Below are 11,015 nucleotides of genomic sequence, written 5' to 3'. Positions count from 1 at the left end.
AGGAAATGCTGGTGGTGGGACTGGGGGTGAGGTAATCACTTGGTAGGAGAGGCAGCAGTAATTGGAAGAGAAGGTTGAAGAGGTAGAAGTGTGGAAGGCATTAAGGATTGAGATATATTGTAGAGGGGAGAAGATTAGATGATAATATTTTACATGATAGTGATGAGTTTACCCAAGCAAGGCATTGCAGATAAAGGAAGAAGAAACATTTTGGTCAGAGAGATTATAAGCCAGGCAGCAGCAATAAGGAGTGATTGGAGTATACAGAGTCAGGAGTCAGGGAAGCCAGATATAATTCCAGTGATTTTGCCATTTATTTCCAGTGATTTGGACATATAATTCCAGTGATCCTGCCGTATAATTCCAGTAATCCTGCCGTATTATTACAGTGATCCTGCTGTATAAATCCAGTGATCCTGCCGTATAAGTCCAGTGATCCTGCCATATAATTACAGTGATAGCGGCGTATAAGTCCATTCCAGTGATACTGCAGTATATATATATATATATATATATATATATATATATATATACAAATCTGGTGAGTTCGGCACTTTCTCTATAGAAACAACTGCCCAGGTGCCTTCCTACTATCCAATATTCAAAGGTGATGTTCTTCTAGAGAGGGGTACAGATCCATCCACTCTCAATATGCAAAGAACAGGCGGCACTCCAGGGTCTTAATGAAAGATCAATATATTGTGTCACTTGCATATAGCCTTGAGAAAAGCGCCCTGCGTGGCGCTGAAACGTTGGCACAAATATGCCACTGATTTGATTTTTTTTGCACAATATATTGATCTTTCATTAAGACCCTGGAGTGCCGCCTTGAGAGTGGATGGATCTGTACCCCTCTGTAGAAGAACGTCAACTTTGTATATATATATATATATATATATATATATATATACACCCTGTTGCAAAGCCGATTACACCATTAGTGTAGTGGGACTGCAGTGCGAACTAGAGATGAGCGCCGGAAATTTTTCGGGTTTTGTGTTTTGGTTTTGGGTTCGGTTCCGCGGCCGTGTTTTGGGTTCGACCGCGTTTTGGCAAAACCTCACCGAATTTTTTTTGTCGGATTCGGGTGTGTTTTGGATTCGGGTGTTTTTTTCAAAAAACCCTAAAAAACAGCTTCAATCATAGAATTTGGGGGTCATTTTGATCCCAAAGTATTATTAACCCCAAAAACCATAATTTACACTCATTTTCAGTCTATTCTGAATACCTCACACCTCACAATATTATTTTTAGTCCTAAAATTTGCACCGAGGTCGCTGTGTGAGTAAGATAAGCGACCCTAGTGGCCGACACAAACACCGGGCCCATCTAGGAGTGGCACTGCAGTGTCACGCAGGATGGCCCTTCCAAAAAACCCTCCCCAAACAGCACATGACGCAAAGAAAAAAAGAGGCGCAATGAGGTAGCTGACTGTGTGAGTAAGATAAGCGACCCTAGTGGCCGACACAAACACCGGGCCCATCTAGGAGTGGCACTGCAGTGTCACGCAGGATGGCCCTTCCAAAAAACCCTCCCCAAACAGCACATGACGCAAAGAAAAAAGAGGCGCAATGAGGTAGCTGACTGTGTGAGTAAGATAAGCGACCCTAGTGGCCGACACAAACACCGGGCCCATCTAGGAGTGGCACTGCAGTGTCACGCAGGATGGCCCTTCCAAAAAACCCTCCCCAAACAGCACATGACGCAAAGAAAAAAAGAGGTGCAATGAGGTAGCTGACTGTGTGAGTAAGATAAGCGACCCTAGTGGCCGACACAAACACCGGGCCCATCTAGGAGTGGCACTGCAGTGTCACGCAGGATGGCCCTTCCAAAAAACCCTCCCCAAACAGCACATGACGCAAAGAAAAAAAGAGGCGCAATGAGGTAGCTGACTGTGTGAGTAAGATAAGCGACCCTAGTGGCCGACACAAACACCGGGCCCATCTAGGAGTGGCACTGCAGTGTCACGCAGGATGGCCCTTCCAAAAAACCCTCCCCAAACAGCACATGACGCAAAGAAAAAAAGAGGCGCAATGAGGTAGCTGACTGTGTGAGTAAGATAAGCGACCCTAGTGGCCGACACAAACACCGGGCCCATCTAGGAGTGGCACTGCAGTGTCACGCAGGATGGCCCTTCCAAAAAACCCTACCCAAAAAGCACATGACGCAAAGAAAAAAAGAGGCGCAATGAGGTAGCTGACTGTGTGAGTAAGATAAGCGACCCTAGTGGCCGACACAAACACCGGGCCCATCTAGGAGTGGCACTGCAGTGTCACGCAGGATGGCCCTTCCAAAAAACCCTCCCCAAACAGCACATGACGCAAAGAAAAAAAGAGGCGCAATGAGGTAGCTGACTGTGTGAGTAAGATAAGCGACCCTAGTGGCCGACACAAACACCGGGCCCATCTAGGAGTGGCACTGCAGTGTCACGCAGGATGTCCCTTCCAAAAAACCCTCCCCAAACACCACATGACGCAAAGAAAAAAAGAGGCGCAATGAGGTAGCTGTGTGAGTAAGATAAGCGACCCTAGTGGCCGACACAAACACCGGGCCCATCTAGGAGTGGCACTGCAGTGTCACGCAGGATATCCCTTCCAAAAAACCCTCCCCAAACAGCACATGACGCAAAGAAAAATTAAAGAAAAAAGAGGTGCAAGATGGAATTGTCCTTTGGCCCTCCCACCCACCCTTATGTTGTATAAACAGGACATGCACACTTTAACCAACCCATCATTTCAGTGACAGGGTCTGCCACACGACTGTGACTGAAATGACGGGTTGGTTTGGAACCCCACCAAAAAAGAAGCAATTAATCTCTCCTTGCACAAACTGGCTCTACAGAGGCAAGATGTCCACCTCATCATCATCCTCCGATATATCACCGTGTACATCCCCCTCCTCACAGATTATCAATTCGTCCCCACTGGAATCCACCATCTCAGCTCCCTGTGTACTTTGTGGAGGCAATTGCTGCTGGTCAATGTCTCCACGGAGGAATTGATTATAATTAATTTTAATGAACATCATCTTCTCCACATTTTCTGGATGTAACCTCGTACGCCGATTGCTGACAAGGTGAGCGGCGGCACTAAACACTCTTTCGGAGTACACACTTGGGGGAGGGCAACTTAGGTAGAATAAAGCCAGTTTGTGCAAGGGCCTCCAAATTGCCTCTTTTTCCTGCCAGTATAAGTACGGACTGTGTGACGTGCCTACTTGGATGCGGTCACTCATATAATCCTCCACCATTCTTTCAATGGTGAGAGAATCATATGCAGTGACAGTAGACGACATGTCCGTAATCGTTGTCAGGTCCTTCAGTCCGGACCAGATGTCAGCATCAGCAGTCGCTCCAGACTGCCCTGCATCACCGCCAGCGGGTGGGCTCGGAATTCTGAGCCTTTTCCTCGCACCCCCAGTTGCGGGAGAATGTGAAGGAGGAGATGTTGACAGGTCGCGTTCCGCTTGACTTGACAATTTTCTCACCAGCAGGTCTTTCAACCCCAGCAGACTTGTGTCTGCCAGAAAGAGAGATCCAAGGTAGGCTTTAAATCTAGGATCGAGCACGGTGGCCAAAATGTAGTGCTCTGATTTCAACAGATTGACCACCCGTGAATCCTTGTTAAGCGAATTAAGGGCTCCATCCACAAGTCCCACATGCCTAGCGGAATCGCTCCGTGTTAGCTCCTCCTTCAATGTCTCCAGCTTCTTCTGCAAAAGCCTGATGAGGGGAATGACCTGACTCAGGCTGGCAGTGTCTGAACTGACTTCACGTGTGGCAAGTTCAAAGGGCATCAGAACCTTGCACAACGTTGAAATCATTCTCCACTGCGCTTGAGACAGGTGCATTCCACCTCCTATATCGTGCTCAATTGTATAGGCTTGAATGGCCTTTTGCTGCTCCTCCAACCTCTGAAGCATATAGAGGGTTGAATTCCACCTCGTTACCACTTCTTGCTTCAGATGATGGCAGGGCAGGTTCAGTAGTTTTTGGTGGTGCTCCAGTCTTCTGTACGTGGTCCCTGTACGCCGAAAGTGTCCCGCAATTCTTCTGGCCACCGACAGCATCTCTTGCACGCCCCTGTCGTTTTTTTAAAAATTCTGCACCACCAAATTCAAGGTATGTGCAAAACATGGGACGTGCTGGAATTTGCCCATATTTAATGCACACACAATATTGCTGGCGTTGTCCGATGCCACAAATCCACAGGAGAGTCCAATTGGGGTAAGCCATTCCGCGATGTTCTTCCTCAGTTGCCGTAAGAGGTTTTCAGCTGTGTGCGTATTCTGGAAAGCGGTAATACAAAGCGTAGCCTGCCTAGGAAAGAGTTGGCGTTTGCGAGATGCTGCTACTGGTGCCGCCGCTGCTGTTCTTGCGGCGGGAGTCCATACATCTACCCAGTGGGCTGTCACAGTCATATAGTCCTGACCCTGCCCTGCTCCACTTGTCCACATGTCCGTGGTTAAGTGGACATTGGGTACAACTGCATTTTTTAGGACACTGGTGAGTCTTTTTCTGACGTCCGTGTACATTCTCGGTATCGCCTGCCTAGAGAAGTGGAACCTAGATAGTATTTGGTAACGGGGGCACACTGCCTCAATAAATTGTCTAGTTCCCTGTGAACTAACGGCGGATACCGGACGCACGTCTAACACCAACATAGTTGTCAAGGCCTCAGTTATCCGCTTTGCAGCAGGATGACTGCTGTGATATTTCATCTTCCTCGCAAAGGACTGTTGGACAGTCAATTGCTTACTGGAAGTAGTACAAGTGGGCTTACGACTTCCCCTCTGGGATGACCATCGACTCCCAGCAGCAACAACAGCAGCGCCAGCAGCAGTAGGCGTTACACGCAAGGATGCATCGGAGGAATCCCAGGCAGGAGAGGACTCGTCAGAATTTCCAGTGACATGGCCTGCAGGACTATTGGCATTCCTGGGGAAGGAGGAAATTGACACTGAGGGAGTTGGTGGGGTGGTTTGCGTGAGCTTGTTTACAAGAGGAAGGGATTTACTGGTCAGTGGACTGCTTCCGCTGTCGCCCAAAGTTTTTGAACTTGTCACTGACTTATTATGAATGCGCTGCAGGTGACGTATAAGGGAGGATGTTCCGAGGTGGTTAACGTCCTTACCCCTACTTATTACAGCTTGACAAAGGCAACACACGGCTTGACACCTGTTGTCCGCTTTTCTGTTGAAATACCTCCACACTGAAGAGCTGATTTTTTTGGTATTTTCACCAGGCATGTCAACGGCCATATTCCTCCCACGGACAACAGGTGTCTCCCCGGGTGCCTGACTTAAACAAACCACCTCACCATCAGAATCCTCCTGGTCAATTTCCTCCCCAGCGCCAGCAACACCCATATCCTCCTCATCCTGGTGTACTTCAACATCTTCATCTTCAATCTGACTATCAGGAACTGGACTGCGGGTGCTCCTTCCAGCACTTGCAGGGGGCGTGCAAATGGTGGAAGGCGCATGCTCTTCACGTCCAGTGTTGGGAAGGTCAGGCATCGCAACCGACACAATTGGACTCTCCTTGTGGATTTGGGATTTCGAAGAACGCACAGTTCTTTGCGGTGCTTTTGCCAGCTTGAGTCTTTTCATTTTTCTAGCGAGAGGCTGAGTGCTTCCATCCTCATGTGAAGCTGAACCACTAGCCATAAACATAGGCCAGGGCCTCAGCCGTTCCTTGCCACTCCGTGTGGTAAATGGCATATTGGCAAGTTTACGCTTCTCCTCCGACAATTTTATTTTAGGTTTTGTAGTCCTTTTTTTACTGATATTTGGTGTTTTGGATTTGACATGCTCTGTACTATGACATTGGGCATCGGCCTTGGCAGACGACGTTGCTGGCATTTCATCGTCTCGGCCATGACTAGTGGCAGCAGCTTCAGCACGAGGTGGAAGTGGATCTTGATCTTTCCCTAATTTTGGAACCTCAACATTTTTGTTCTCCATATTTTAATAGGCACAACTAAAAGGCACCTCAGGTAAACAATGGAGATGGATGGATACTAGTATACAATTATGGATGGACTGCCGAGTGCCGACACAGAGGTAGCTACAGCCGTGGACTATTGTACTGTACTGTGTCTGCTGCTAATATAGACTGGATGATAATGAGATGTAGTATGTATGTATAAAGAAGAAAGAAAAAAAAACCATGGGTAGGTGGTATACTATTATGGATGGACTGCCGAGTGCCGACACAGAGGTAGCTACAGCCGTGGACTACCGTACTGTGTCTGCTGCTAATATAGACTGGTTGATAATGAGATGTAGTATGTATAAAGAAGAAAGAAAAAAAAAACCACTGGTAGGTGGTATACAATTATGGACGGACTGCCGAGTGCCGAAACAGAGGTAGCTACAGCCGTGGACTATTGTACTGTACTGTGTCTGCTGCTAATATAGACTGGATGATAATGAGATGTAGTATGTATGTATAAAGAAGAAAGAAAAAAAAACCACGGGTAGGTGGTATACAATTATGGACGGACTGCCGAGTGCCGACACAGAGGTAGCTACAGCCGTGGACTATTGTACTGTACTGTGTCTGCTGCTAATATAGACTGGATGATAATGAGATGTAGTATGTATGTATAAAGAAGAAAGAAAAAAAAACCACGGGTAGGTGGTATACAATTATGGATGGACTGCCGAGTGCCGACACAGAGGTAGCTACAGCCGTGGACTACCGTACTGTGTCTGCTGCTAATATAGACTGGTTGATAATGAGATGTAGTATGTATAAAGAAGAAAGAAAAAAAAAACCACGGGTAGGTGGTATACAATTATGGACGGACTGCCGAGTGCCGACACAGAGGTAGCTACAGCCGTGGACTATTGTACTGTACTGTGTCTGCTGCTAATATAGACTGGATGATAATGAGATGTAGTATGTATGTATAAAGAAGAAAGAAAAAAAAACCACGGGTAGGTGGTATACAATTATGGACGGACTGCCGAGTGCCGACACAGAAGTAGCTACAGCCGTGGACTACCGTACTGTACTGTGTATGCTGCTAATATAGACTGGATGATAATGAGATGTAGTATGTATAAAGAAGAAAGAAAAAAAAACCACGGGTAGGTGGTATACAATTATGGACGGACTGCCGAGTGCCGACACAGAGGTAGCTACAGCCGTGGACTATTGTACTGTACTGTGTCTGCTGCTAATATAGACTGGATGATAATGAGATGTAGTATGTATAAAGAAGAAAGAAAAAAAAACCACGGGTAGGTGGTATACAATTATGGATGGACTGCCGAGTGCCGACACAGAGGTAGCTACAGCCGTGGACTACCGTACTGTACTGTGTCTGCTGCTAATATAGACTGGATGATAATGAGATGTAGTATGTATAAATAAGAAAGAAAGAAAAACCACGGGTAGGTGGTATACAATTATGGATGGACTGCCGAGTGCCGACACAGAGGTAGCTACAGCCGTGGACTACCGTACTGTGTCTGCTGCTAATATAGACTGGTTGATAATGAGATGTAGTATGTATAAAGAAGAAAGAAAAAAAAAACACGGGTAGGTGGTATACAATTATGGACGGACTGCCGAGTGCCGACACAGAGGTAGCTACAGCCGTGGACTATTGTACTGTACTGTGTCTGCTGCTAATATAGACTGGATGATAATGAGATGTAGTATGTATAAAGAAGAAAGAAAAAAAAACCACGGGTAGGTGGTATACAATTATGGATGGACTGCCGAGTGCCGACACAGAGGTAGCTACAGCCGTGGACTACCGTACTGTACTGTGTCTGCTGCTAATATAGACTGGATGATAATGAGATGTAGTATGTATAAAGAAGAAAGAAAGAAAAACCACGGGTAGGTGGTATACAATTATGGATGGACTGCCGAGTGCCGACACAGAGGTAGCTACAGCCGTGGACTACCGTACTGTGTCTGCTGCTAATATAGACTGGTTGATAATGAGATGTAGTATGTATAAAGAAGAAAGAAAAAAAAAAACACGGGTAGGTGGTATACAATTATGGACGGACTGCCGAGTGCCGACACAGAGGTAGCTACAGCCGTGGACTATTGTACTGTACTGTGTCTGCTGCTAATATAGACTGGATGATAATGAGATGTAGTATGTATGTATAAAGAAGAAAGAAAAAAAAACCACGGGTAGGTGGTATACAATTATGGACGGACTGCCGAGTGCCGACACAGAAGTAGCTACAGCCGTGGACTACCGTACTGTACTGTGTATGCTGCTAATATAGACTGGATGATAATGAGATGTAGTATGTATAAAGAAGAAAGAAAAAAAAACCACGGGTAGGTGGTATACAATTATGGACGGACTGCCGAGTGCCGACACAGAGGTGGCTACAGCCGTGGACTATTGTACTGTACTGTGTCTGCTGCTAATATAGACTGGATGATAATGAGATGTAGTATGTATAAAGAAGAAAGAAAAAAAAACCACGGGTAGGTGGTATACAATTATGGATGGACTGCCGAGTGCCGACACAGAGGTAGCTACAGCCGTGGACTACCGTACTGTACTGTGTCTGCTGCTAATATAGACTGGATGATAATGAGATGTAGTATGTATAAAGAAGAAAGAAAGAAAAACCACGGGTAGGTGGTATACAATTATGGATGGACTGCCGAGTGCCGACACAGAGGTAGCTACAGCCGTGGACTACCGTACTGTGTCTGCTGCTAATATAGACTGGTTGATAATGAGATGTAGTATGTATAAAGAAGAAAGAAAAAAAAAAACACGGGTAGGTGGTATACAATTATGGACGGACTGCCGAGTGCCGACACAGAGGTAGCTACAGCCGTGGACTATTGTACTGTACTGTGTCTGCTGCTAATATAGACTGGATGATAATGAGATGTAGTATGTATAAAGAAGAAAGAAAAAAAAACACGGGTAGGTGGTATACAATTATGAATGGACTGCCGAGTGCCGACACAGAGGTAGCTACAGCCGTGGACTACCGTACTGTACTGTGTCTGCTGCTAATATAGACTGGATGATAATGAGATGTAGTATGTATAAAGAAGAAAGAAAGAAAAACCACGGGTAGGTGGTATACAATTATGGATGGACTGCCGAGTGCCGACACAGAGGTAGCTACAGCCGTGGACTACCGTACTGTGTCTGCTGCTAATATAGACTGGTTGATAATGAGATGTAGTATGTATAAAGAAGAAAGAAAAAAAAAACCACGGGTAGGTGGTATACAATTATGGACGGACTGCCGAGTGCCGACACAGAGGTAGCTAGAGCCGTGGACTACCGTACTGTACTGTGTCTGCTGCTAATATAGACTGGATGATAATGAGATGTAGTATGTATAAAGAAGAAAGAAAAAAAAAACCACGGGTAGGTGGTATACAATTATGGACGGACTGCCGAGTGCCGACACAGAGGTAGCTACAGCCGTGGACTACCGTACTGTGTCTGCTGCTAATATAGACTGGTTGATAATGAGATGTAGTATGTATAAAGAAGAAAGAAAAAAAAAACCACGGGTAGGTGGTATACAATTATGGACGGACTGCCGAGTGCCGACACAGAGGTAGCTACAGCCATGGACTACCGTACTGTACTGTGTCTGCTGCTAATATAGACTGGATGATAATGAGATGTAGTATGTATAAAGAAGAAAGAAAAAAAAAACCACGGGTAGGTGGTATACAATTATGGATGGACTGCCGAGTGCCGACACAGAGGTAGCTACAGCCGTGAACTACCGTACTGTGTCTGCTGCGACTGGATGATAAATAATGATATAAAAAATATATATATATCACTACTGCAGCCGGACAGGTATATATTATATAATGACGGACCTGCTGGACACTGTCTGTCAGCAGAATGAGTTTTTTATTTTATAGAATAAAAAAACACCACACAAGTCACACGACGTGTGTTTAACTTTTACAGGCAGACATTCACAATACAATATAGTATACTATATACTGGTGGTCAGGTCACTGGTCAGTCACACTGGCAGTGGCACTCCTGCAGAAAAAAAGTGTGCACTGTTTAATTTTTTAATATGTACTCCTGGCTCCTGCTATAACCTAACTGCTCCCCAGTCTCCCCCACAATTAAGCTGTGTGAGCACAGTCAGATATTATACATAGATGATGCAGCAGCACACTGGGCTGAGCACAGATATGGTTTGTGACTGAGTCACTGTGTATCGTTTTTTCAGGCAGAGAATGGATTATATTAAATAATATAAAACTGCACTGGTGGTCACTGGTCAGTCACTAGTATAACTAACTAATACTATCAGCAAAATTCTGCACTCTCTGTCTGAGTACTCCTCCTAAGCTCCAGTAAATGAAGTGTCACTGTCTCACTCTGTCACTAGTATAACTAACTAATACTATCAGCAAAATTCTGCACTCTCTGTCTGAGTACTCCTCCTAAGCTCCAGTAAATGAAGTGTCACTGTCTCACTCTCACTCTCCTATCTATTTCTTCTCTAAACGGAGAGGACGCCAGCCACGTCCTCTCACTATCAATCTCAATGCACGTGTAAAATGGCGGCGACGCGCGGCTCCTTATATAGAATCCGAGTCTCGCGATAGAATCCGAGCCTCGCGAGAATCCGACAGCGTCATGATGACGTTCGGGCGCGCTCGGGTTAACCGAGCAAGGCGGGAAGATCCGAGTCGCTCGGATCCGTGTAAAAAAAGCTGAAGTTCGGGCGGGTTCGGATTCCGAGGAAGCGAACCCGCTCATCTCTAGTGCGAACCCTAGATGGGCCAGATGTTTGTGCCGCACAATTGTGTCGCTTAGCTCAGTCATACAGCTACCTCATTGCCCTCTTTTACTTCTTGGCATGATGTGCTGTTTGGGGCATCCTGTCTGACACTTCCGTATATGTCCAGTGGTACTGACATTTAATTCCAGTGATTTTGCCGTATAATACCAGTGACTTGGACGTATAATTACAGTGATTTTGCAGTATAATTCCAGTGATTTTGCCATTTAATGCCAGTGATT

This window comes from Pseudophryne corroboree, chromosome 1, assembly GCF_028390025.1.
Source record: "Pseudophryne corroboree isolate aPseCor3 chromosome 1, aPseCor3.hap2, whole genome shotgun sequence".
NCBI lineage: Eukaryota > Metazoa > Chordata > Amphibia > Anura > Myobatrachidae > Pseudophryne > Pseudophryne corroboree.
The sequence above is the reverse complement of the archived record's forward strand: the minus strand, read 5'-3'. Positions refer to the sequence as shown.